The following is a 12,105-nucleotide window of genomic DNA, read 5'->3' on the forward strand; positions in this document are numbered from 1 at the left end:
GAAAACTGTGACTAAAATAAAAGTGATGATATGTTCATCTAATTTAAACATTCAACTCTGTATAAATGAATTAAAAAAATTTCTTTGAAAAGCTCTCACCAGTTGTGAGATAGACCAAATAATTTAACACAAGCAATCTGTAGAGGTTGAATTAAGGTCCTGTTTTAAAAACATTATTAGTAAGCAGATGGTGACTATAAAAATTATCACAAAGCAATGATTATACACACTGCCGAATCAAGCTGCCCGCTGGTCCTGCCCATTCTTTGACTATTTCATGTATGTCAAGCTCACTATCCCCTGCACACCTGTCCTGGCATTTCACAGTTTCTTCTTTCAACAAGGACAGAAGTTGTTTATGTGACACGGCTGTCAAAGAAGAACATGTGAAGAGGAAAGAAAGTCCAGGTGAGGCCTGGGTATGGTGGCTCACACCTGTAATCCCGGCACTTTGGAAGGTCGAGGCAGGAGAATTGCTTGTGCCCAGGAATTCAAGACCAGCCTGAGCAACATAGTGGGACCTCATCTCTATAAAAAATTTAAAAAAAAATTATCCTGGCCTGGTGGTCCCACTACTTGGGACTGAGGTAGTAGGATAGCTTGAGTGTGGGAGGTGGATGCTGCAGTAAGTCGAGATCTCGCCACAGCACTCCAGGCTGGGTGACAGAGCAAGACTTTGTTTCAAAGAAAGAAAGAGAGAGAGAAAGAAAGAGAGAGAGAGAGAGAAAAGGAAGGAAAGGAAGGAAAGGAAGAAGGAAAGGAAGAAGTAAAGGAAGGAAGAAAATGTCTATGTGGGAACACAAGCTAAGGACCCAGTCTTCAAATTCCAGGACCTCTTGGATCATCTACACACACAACCTTACTCTCATTCACAGAAGTACTTTTCACGAAAACATTATGTTACAATGATTTAAACACCCTTCTCCAAATTAGTTAACTTGCTTTTCTTTAGATTAGCTAGTTTAAAGAGAACATAATCGATTAGTGAAAAAAACAACTTGACTAATGAGTGAGCTCTGGGAATAGGTTTCTGGGTACCCAAGAAGCATTAATTCATACAAATAAGTCAGAACAATGACTCCAGCTGGGAAAAGAACAGAGTCAGAACAAGCAGTTGTCTAGGGCAATACATTACCAAGGAAGCCGACTCTGCAAGTGGTTTCTGTAGAGCAAATGCAGCCTTTGAATTTAGATATTAACCACTTTGCTTGGGGTAGGTGAATCTGTAGATGAATTACTCACCCCAGAAGTTAAGCAGCCACTCTCCTGAGCTCACTGGATGGATGACGGATGGATGTTTTAAAAGTGAATATTCAGAGTTAAGGGTGCAAATGAAGGCATTCACTATATGGCTGCATACCCTGCTCTGGCTATAAGTCAAGCTTGCTTTCCACCCCTTCCCTCTAGCCCAGCATAGGCCGCTGACTATAAGCCAAACGCCAATCACCAGGTAGCAATGACTGGTCTTTGCACTGGCTGTGAGGAGGCTTAGTCTTTTTTAATCCTTCACTGCTTGCAAGTGAATTGGGCTACTGGGTATATATGTATATGTATACACACACACATATTCAAATATGCATATACATATATCTATCTAGCAAATCATCATATTTTCTTTTTTATTTATTTTCTGAGACAGGGTCTCCCTCTGTCTTCCAGGCTGCCATGCAGTGGTGTGACTATAGTTCACTGCAACCGTGGCCTCATGGGCTCAAGCCATCCTCCCATTTCAGTCTCTTGAGTAGCTGGGACTACATGCACATGCTACCATGCCCAACTAATTTTAATTTGTTGTTTGTTCTAGAGACAAGGTCTCACTATGTTGTCCAGGCTGGTCTCAAACTCCTGGCCTCAAATAATTCTCCCGCCTCAGCCTCCCAAAGTGCTGGGATTACAGGCGTGATCCACTGTACCCAGCCTATATTTTCTTAGCCATATTTTTTTTCTTTCCTCAAACTCATTTCAGTTTATTTTATTCTTAAGCAGAGCCTATATTTGTATAAGCTGCTTCAAATCCCTCTGTGGAAAGCCGCAAACAGACAAATACATAAAGTATAGAAAGAATGTTAATATGATAGACCGTGAGATCTCAGAGTCCTTTTTAGTGAAGCAGAGATGTCACTTGTTTAAATTGTTAACCCTGGAGACTCTAAGTGTAAACAAATCCCTCAAGTGTTCAAGTTGCAGGGCTCTCAAATTCAGAGTAAAAGAGAATTTATAAAAGCTCTAAAGAACAGGATAATTTATTGAATGGCTATAATATTAATGCAAGTTCACAAGGAATAGTTTCATTTCCTTTGTTAAAATTCCTGTTTGTTCTTTGAGAATTTTTTTTTTCATTAGCCAGAAAGCAAAATAGCACTGGAAACTGTTTTTGAAATGGACGTCATTGGGCTAGATTGTTCACAGCAATCTCTCTTGACATTGTATATAATGTGTTATTACATTTGGGGCATCACTGAAAAAAAGGGAATAGAATCCAACATTCACATATAGCTTTGTAAGGCAGCTATTGAATAGATCTAGCAAATCTTGTGGCTGTTTTGAATGTAATTATGAATCTCTGTTCTGGAGGTTGTCACTCCTCATTCTTAGGAAGGGGTAGTTCTACCTGTCACGAAGAGACTGGGCGACCTAAGGACATCCATCAGTAGCTTGGGGCTCCTTTGTCTTTAAACTGAGGGGCCTGAAGTTAGATCGTAGGGCTGTAGAATTCGCCTACTACTTTCACAATCATTAGCTCTTTTGATCTTCACAGCAACCCTGAAGGGAGGCAGGGCATTTGTTATTTAATACACAAAGAAATGAAGGCTCTGAGATAAAACAAGGTGTTTGAGATCTTAGAGCAATTAAAATAGAACACCTGAGACAGAATCCAGTTCTTGGAGATCTGTTTTATTGCTGTTTTAGCATTGTGATTCAATTGGAATTTCCTACCTCACTTAATATGTAGAAGAAGAAAGAGAGAAAAACAGTGCCAGTGTTGGGGTGGACACCAGGTGGAATACGCTATTGGTTTGACTCCTTATGGACTGACTTTTGATCTTGTAAAGAATGTACAGAGTCTAACTTTAGCAACAGCCAGCTAATTAACAGCTGGAGACAGGTCACAAGTTTGAGGTAAGCATGGGTTGAACCAGCCCTGCCTTGCTTTTGGTGGGGCGCTTAGCAACAGTGCTACCCCAGGTGGTTCCACACTGTAGCATATGCTCAACCTTTTAGTAAAGGCCACGGTCTTATTTAAAAACAAAAACATCCAAAATTTCTATTATGAGCCTCCCAAATCCCCGTTAAATAAAAATGCAGTCTTTTCCTCACTCTTCTTCCTATGCTGACATTTAGAAATACCATTTTCCTATTTCATTTTATATCTTCAGAGAGGAAACTATGTTATGCAGCAGAAAGAACCCCATTTGGAATTCAAGAAAGCCGGGTCCTCAGCCTTGCTTGACTTAGCTGTGTGATTTTCAGCAAGTTACTTAACCTCTCAGAACCTATTTCTGTACAGGAAATCTAGGGGTTTTCCTATCTAAGCTCTGAGATCTTGTCTCACTCTCAAATTCTATGATTCATTTCCAACTTAGGTTTCTCTTATTTAATGTTTGCTATTTGTTTTGTTAGATATTAATTCATATTTGTGGGCCTAGTTTAACTTTCAATTTATAATATTTTTATTATTTGCATTCTATTACTCCTAGGTTCAGGATCTCATCCCCGTTAGACCTTGCTTTGTTTTCCTGGGTAATCTTTCTATTAAGTATAATCTTCTGACAAGCATTGCAGGTACCAGTGTGCTTACCACTTGCATCAGTTAGAACGAGAAAAGCCAATTCAAACCGCCTAAATGAGAAAAAAGATCTCCTGACTCATAGAACTAAGAGGTAAGGAATAGTGCAGGTTCAAGCAAAGTTGGATCAGAGTTCTTGATCTATTTCTCTGTGATTTTGTTGACTCTACTGATTTGTGTTTACGATGTTTATGCCGAGACAAACAGCAAGAGGATGCAATGGTTCAGGGCCTCCTATCCCTGCCCAATAGGTACTATAAGAAGAATACTCTACTGTCTATTCTCTATTTTTGTAGCCAAGAAACTTTCCCTGGAATCCTCAGAAAACTCCCTTTTATCTCCTTGGCCTAAACGGAGTCCCACACCATTCCTGAACCAGCCACTGTGGCCTAAGGAATGCCATGCCAGGCTTGAGCCTGGGTATCTGAACCAATCACCAGCAGGGAGTAGGGCTACCTTGACAAGTTTACACCAGTCAGTGCTACCCATGGAACTGATGTCCAACCCCACAACTACACAGTGGCTTCATCATGGTGGAGGAGAGGATGTTGGAGAGGCAACCTTATTCCATTATATCTTGCCCATCCAGCTCTAAGAATGGGGGCAAAAATTGCATTTTCAGATCTTCTGCATGCCAGGCACCCAGCTAATGCGTGTTACATTGAATGGAATGGAATGGAATTTTAGGTAGTGGTGAAGACATAAAACCAAAACAGAAAATAACACGCAGTTCTCTCTACCTCTTCCTCTCAATTCTATTCTTGCCATGGCTGCTGTTCATGCTCCCTAACTTTCCCCACTATTTATATGTTACCCCTCTTATTTTTAGCCATAAGTTTTACTTAGTCTGAAGATAACCAAATATTTCCTGAATAATAAGTCTCTGAATATGCATATTCTCTAAATATGAATATAAGCCTATTTGCAAATCTAGCACTTACATTTAGAATGTTGTTGGCAGGACTCTGAAAATCAACTTTTTTTTTAATGGAAAAATGTACTACAGCAGAAGGATTTGTTTTCCACAAAGCAGAACCAACTTTTTTGATTTCAATGATTTTTTGATACTTCCATATATGTTTATATGCTCATTAAATAAATAAATATTAAGTCAGACCTTCCTGATTAGAGAATTGTCTGCCACTAAAAATTGAACTTAGGACTTATAGGTCTCTCTCATTAAAGAGAAGGGGCTGTAGGAGGGCTGGGACTCCTGGATTTATTCAGCCCCTCTCTCTCCCATTCTAGCTCCCAGTGTGGTCCCCTTCCCTGAGAAAGTACACGAGGCCCTGGGGCCTGGCAGTAGGTGATATTCATAAGCAACAAGAAACAGGAAGCCATCTATATGGGTTTAGTAGTGCCCCTCTTCCAAAACAAGACCACAGCAACTGGCTGATCAGGGCTGCCCCTCAGGAAATACTGGACCCAGGGCCACCCAACTCAACAACATGTTCAGTCCTTTAGGAGCTTTTATTGAGCATACCATCTGCATCAAGTTCAGTGTTCTATGATATAGACCCTGCCCTTGAGGAGAGGTAGACAAGGAAACAGGCAATTACAATCTAGCAGTGAAGTCCCTTGAAGAAGTAAACCCAGAGGGCTACCAAGATAGAGAAAAAGGGCCTGTGGGAGGGCTGCTCCATGGCCTAACTCCAGGAGTGGTCAGGATTCACTCAAAACACAATGCCAATGATGTCCCCTGCAGCTGTGCAATGTGGCAGCCCTGACCCCTGCCCCATCTTAGCATGGTCAAAGAAGGTTTCCCAGAAGAAGTGATATCCAAGCTGAGGTTTGAAAGAAGGAAGGGGAGAGCATCTGGCACTCTATACCAGGCTTGGGAGGGGAAGTACACATATACGGTATAAGCATGGCACAACCCTTAAAGAGGAATATAGACAGCACATCCTCAGGTGAGTGCATGCAAAAGGAGCACTCCTTCTTTTACTGCAGGGTGAGATGAAGGATGTGATTATGTTCAGATACATACGGGCCTTAGATCTTTTTGAATACTAGCTGATACTTTATCAACAGTTGTCTTCCTGAGTTCTTGCATATCTGCTAATATTGGAGCGTTTAAGGAGATAGCAGAGTCCAAACTCAGGGCATGTCTTGAGGTGTCTTAAGACAGATTATCACTGTGAACAAAACAGGAATATGATATTAAATAGTTCATCTTTCCCTGCCTTTATAAAGTCTCACTGAGCTTGCGTTTAGCAGCCTGAATTACCTGTAAGATTATAAAAGAAATGAATTCGTAAATATCAAAATAATTCTGTTTGCCACACGTGTGAATGTTAAGAAATTCACTGTCATAATTCAAGAATCTAACTCAGCACAGGTTTTAATAGAAGCACGTGGATCTAAGCAAAATCAAATAAATGGACCAATGTTCAGTATACAGTGATGGATGTCTTGAGTAACCTGAGTTGACAGATATGAAATGAGATCATAAAAACGTTGGCTTTTTAAAAATGCATTATTTACATCATTTCTTGAAGCCAAACACTGTAATGCCATTAACATTATTAGAAAATCTGGAATCAGATTAAACTTGATCACTTGTTATTATCACTTTTGTGACATAAGTCACAATTCTACTTACATCTCTCTGGGTTTTGAAAATGTAATTACCAGAGTTGGGCTCTTAGGACGTACACTTGAAAAGACAAATTATAAACTATGGAATCATTTTCTGAACTGTTTGTGAGATAACTGTTGATAGTTCCAGAAGCATCCCTAAAGAAACCACTATTTTTATGGGATAAATTTTACTCCTGGATGAATGCCTCCTCTGGAGTTTATTAGAACTTCCATTGGGCTGGGTGAAGTCAGTATTTCAGGATGATACTGTCAGAGCTATGTCCTTTGAACTCCTAGCAGTTCATTTTGATTTTCATTTGTTTGTCTTTATAACACTGTGAATCTGAAGAAAATCTGAAGTCTCCATTCTTCCTCTACCACTATAGAAGTTGAATGTTACGTATAATGACTTTTCACTCTAAATGATGTGCCTAAGGAAGCCACTGTAATTGCAACCACAAGTGTAAGAGTTTCGTCACTGGCCCTATGGCATCTAATTATGAACCACAGTTGTCTTTAGAATGAACACAAGCCCCTCATTTATCGCCAGTCACTTCACCTTTTGCAAAAAAGAACTGTTTTAAAACCTTAATCTTGGGCTGGGCACGGTGGCTCATGTCTGTAATCCCAGCACTTTGGGAGGCCAAGTTGGGTGGATCACTTGAAGTCAGGAGTTTGAGACGAGCCTGGACAACATGGTGAAACCACGCCTCTATTTAAAAAAAAAAAAAAAAAATTAGCCGGGCATCATGGTGCCCATTGCAATCCCAGCTACTCAGGAGGCTGAGGCAGGAGAATCGCTTGAACCTAGGAGCCAGAGGTTGCAGTGAACCAAGATCGTACTACTGCACTCCAGCATGACTCCATCTCAAAACAAAAACAAAAATAAAAACAAAAAAACAAAACAAAGCAAGCAAAAACCCTTAATCAAGATGACCTTCTTTTCAAGCAGAAACATGCATTATGCTTAGCAGACATCCAGATATACTTTCATAGCAGACATCCACATATACATAAATTTCTACTCGTTAATAAGCATAAAAACTAATTAGTGTCTCCATTTTATTCAGATCTATTCATCTAATCTTAATTTCTGTGTTTTTAATCACCGTATATAATCAGAGGTATGGAAAGTTAAATTTTTGATAATGAAAGCCAGACTTGTTCGATAGGTTTGCAAGATGATTTTGTTATTAGAAATCATTGATGAAGGCTGTGTTAGTTCATTCTCCCACTGTTATAAAGATATACCTGGCCAGGTGCGGTGGCTCATGCCTGTAATCCCAGCACTTTGGAAGGCCGAGGTGGGTGGATTACTTGAGGTCAAGAGTTTGAGACCAGCCTGGCCAACATGGTGAAACCCAATCTCTACTAAAAATACAAAAAATTAGTTGGTGTGGTGGCACATGCCTGTAATCCCAGTTACTTGGGAGGCTGAGGCAGGAGAATAGCTTGGACTCAGGAGGCAGAAGTTGTAGTGAGCATAGATCGCACCACTGCACTCCAGCCTGGGTGAAAGAGTGAGACTCTGTCTCAAAGGAAAAAAAAAAAAAAAGACAGATCTGAGACTGGGTAATTTATAAAGAAAAGGCTGGACATGGTGGCTCACATCTGTAATCCCAGCACTCTGGGAGGCCGAGGCAGGTGGATCACCTGAGGTCAGGAGTTCAAGACCAGCCTGGCCAACATAGTGAAATCCTGTGTCTACTAAAAATACAAAAAACTAGCCAGGTGTGGTGGCATGTGCCTGTAGTCCCAGCTACTTGGAAAGCCACGGCAGGAGAATCACTTGAACCTGGGAGGTGGAGGTTGCAGTGAGCTGAGACTGTGCCACTGCACTCCAGCCTGGGCTATGTAGTGAGACTCAGTCTCAAAAAAAAAAAAAAAAAAAAAGTATATATGTGTGTGTGTGTGTGTGTGTGTGTGTGTGTGTGTGTATATATATATATATATATATATATATATATAGAAAAGAGGTATAACTGGCTCACCATTCTGCAGGCTGTACAGGCTTCTGCTTCTGGGGAGGCCCCAGGAAACTTACAATGATGGCAGAAGGCAAAGGGGAAGCAGGCATATCTTTACATGGCCAAGAGGAGAGGGAGAGAAATGGAGGACAGTGCCACATGCTTTTAAACAACCAGATCCTGTGAGAACTCTATCATGAGACAGCACTAGGGGAATGGTGCTAAACCATTAGAAACCACCCCCATGAACCAATCACATCCCACCAGGCCCTATCTCCAACATTGGGAATTAAAATTCGACATGAGATTTGGGTGGGGACACAGAGCCAAACCATTCCAAAGGCTTATGTCAGAATGTCACCCTTGAAAAGGGTCATATTTGAAAAATTCATGCTAGCACTATGATAATTGTGAGATAACTATCGATGATTCCAGAAGCATCCCTAAAGAAATGAGTAGTTGTGCTATGACTTAAACTAGACTGATAGCATTTTATAAATGGAAGGAACCACAGAAATTATCAGGGCACAGGTAAGGAAATTCTTTCAAAGAACAAGAGTGTACTATTAGAATAGATGAAGCAGCTCTTCTAAAACCACTAGATTCATATAGTTTTCTGAAGCACGCATCTGAACCGAACAAAAGTATTTTTGCATCTGTGTTTTTTTAAAAAAATGATAGAAGTGCATCGTGTATTAAGAGTTCCACATTCTAAGATTATAGCAAAAGCTAGAAATGAATGGAAATTTTTGGCAGATCAGTCTTCATCTTAGGTGTCTATATTCCTCAGAAGCCTTTTCTACTTAACTGGGTCCCTTTATAGATTTCTATGATTGATATCTTCCTGATATCCACATAGGAAGTGTGACAATTATTGAGATTTTTACTCAAAAGTCTGAATATAATTTTTGTGTATTGTAGATGTGACCATATGTATGCTGAAACAGCTAAGAGATTTAAATTCAGTTAGAGAATAATGAGTTCTAGTCTGTCTTTTTGGTATCAAGAGTTGTAATCTATTGAAAGAATGAGTTAGAATTCACTTATACGTGCCTGTGAGTGCACACACATGCCAATGTACATATGCACAAAAAACCTACCAGACACACAATAGCAGCAAAGTATCCCATGAATAGTTCAGAAAATGTGTCTGGCTTGATATAGAATTTGCAAGGAATTAAAAAATAGACCTTTTCAACTTGGTCATTGTCTTTGTGCATTCCTGCTGTCCATTCCTTCCTTTGTCCAATATTTTAAACTGGATAATTTATAAAGAAACAGAAATTTGTTTCTCACTGTCTGAAGACAGGAATTCTAAGATCAAATCACCAGAAGGTTCAATGTCTAGTGAAGGCTCACTCTCTGCTTCATAGGTGGCAACTTGCTGCTGTGTCCTCACTTGATGGAACGGCAAAAAAGGGCTAAATAGGCTTCCTTAAGCACCCCCACTTTTTTTTTTGAGATGTAGTCTTGCTCTGTCATCCAGGCTGGAGTGCAGTGGCATGATCTCTGCTCACTGCAACCTCCACCTCCTGGATTCAAGGGATTCTCCTGCCTCAGCCTTCCGAGTAGCTAGGATTACAGGCGAGTGCCATCATGCCCAGCTAATTTTTGTATTTTTAGTACAGACAAGGGTTCACCATTTTGACCAGGCTGGTCTAGAACTCTTGACCTCAAGTGATCTGCTGGACTCGGCCTCCCAAAGTCCTGGGATTACAGGTGTGAGACACCACGCCTGGCCATTAGGGATTAAGTTTTAACATGAATTTTGGAGGGACACAAACATTCAAACCATAGCAGTTGTGGTTCTGACATATACACAAGCATAACCCTGTGCTTTCTTTTCTTTCTATAGAATATTATAATTTTTTTCTCTTTTTTACAGGATATTATAATTGCCCAAGGCATTGATTACCAGGTCAGGAACACCAAGTGTATTAGTTTGCTAGAGCTGCTATAACAAAGTACTGCAGACTGGGTGGCTTAAACATATTGCCTCAAAGTTCTGGAGGCTAAGTCCAAGGTCAAGATGTTGGCAAGGTTGGTTGCTTCTGAAAGCTGTGAGGTAGAATCTGTTCCAGCCCTCTCTGGAAACTTCTGGGGCTTTAGCTGGCAATCTTTACTGTTCCTTGGCTTGTAGACAATATAACATCCCAATTTCTGCCTTCATCTTCACATGGTATTCCTCCTATGTGTCTCTGTGTCTAAATTTATCTTTTTATTTTATTTTTTAAAGGGATGAAGTCTCTCGCGCTGTCACCCAGGCTCCTAGGCTGGAGTGCAGTAGCAAAATCATAGCTCACTGCAGCCTTGAACTCCTCGGCTCAACAGATCCTCCCGACCCAGCTTCCTAAATAGCTGGAACTACAGGTGCACACTACTGTGTCCAGTTGGGTTTTCAAAAACCTTTTTTAGAGACAGGGTCTCACTGTGTTGCCCAGGCTGGTTTCTGACTCCGGGCCTCAAGCACTTCTCCCACCTCAGCCTCCTGAGGAACTAGGATTACAGGTGTGAGGCACCACACCCAGCCAAATTTCCCCTTTTCATAAGGACACCATTTATATTGGTTTAGGGCCCACCATAATGACCTCATTTTAACTTGATTAATTACATCTGCAACAACCAGTTTGTCAATCTGCAAATAAGGCCACAAGGCCATGTTCTGAATTACTGAGGAATAGGGGTTAGGACTTGAACATATCAGTCTGGCAGGGGGACACAATTCAACCCTTTACAAAAAGAAAAAGTGACCTTGCTATCAAACAATTTCCCAGGGTCCTGTGGAATAAAGGGATTGATTATGAACATAGCAAAATGCAATCATGAAAACCAGTGTCCTGGTTTACAAGAATATCTATTGAGCACCTACATGGAGCAGGCATTTCTTAATTACGGGATTAATTGAAATTCTCAAGTGTTGTGATTTTTAAATTAAAAAAAAAAGCTCTCACATTGTGCATCTAAGAAATGTGTTCTAATATCTTTCACTAAGTGAAATCATAAGATTATGAACTGTCAAAGCTGTAGGAATGATAATGACCATCTCGAGTCATGGAGAAAAACTGGAGACCAGAGAAGTTAAATGAGTTAAGATCACATGGCTAGTTAGTGGCAGATTAGAGACTGAAACGTTGGTCTCAGATTTGGCTTTCTAATGCAATGACCTTTCCATGGACCCCTGAGTAATAAGCTGATCATGCCCTACTGCTCTGAGTTCTAGAAGGCCATGTGATCTATCACACTTTTGCATCTATTTTTTAAAATAGAGGTCTGCTCCTCAACACTCTTGCATCTAAATTTCTATTTGTATTTAAAAGTTATCTAAACCACTAATTGGAGTTGATATATATATAAGGAAGAAAAGAAGCAAATGGATTCCACCCCACCCCTCCAATTCCAGGTCTTTGACATTCTCTCATCATTAAAGCAGTGGCTATTTCAGAGCTTAAAAGACAAAAAAAATTCCTTTTCAATGAAGAGTTCTAGTGGAGACCACTTAAACTGAGAGATGAACTTAGTAGGGGAATAAGTTGATGTCATACTCCTCCTAATACGATGCTATAATTATATAGCTTCACTTACTAAATATTCTTCTAAAAATATTTAACCTGGATTTAATCAAACCATTAGAGTTCAACTCCAAATTTGCAGATCCTGGGAACAAAAAAGCAGGATTAACAACACCATGAGTAAACAATCAGACAAATCTAGAATGTGGGACATTCTTAAAGCCAATTAGTTTAGTCTCTTCAAAATGTCAATATTATTTTT

Source organism: Macaca fascicularis, chromosome 2 (genome assembly GCF_037993035.2).
Source record: "Macaca fascicularis isolate 582-1 chromosome 2, T2T-MFA8v1.1".
Taxonomy (NCBI): Eukaryota; Metazoa; Chordata; class Mammalia; order Primates; family Cercopithecidae; genus Macaca; species Macaca fascicularis.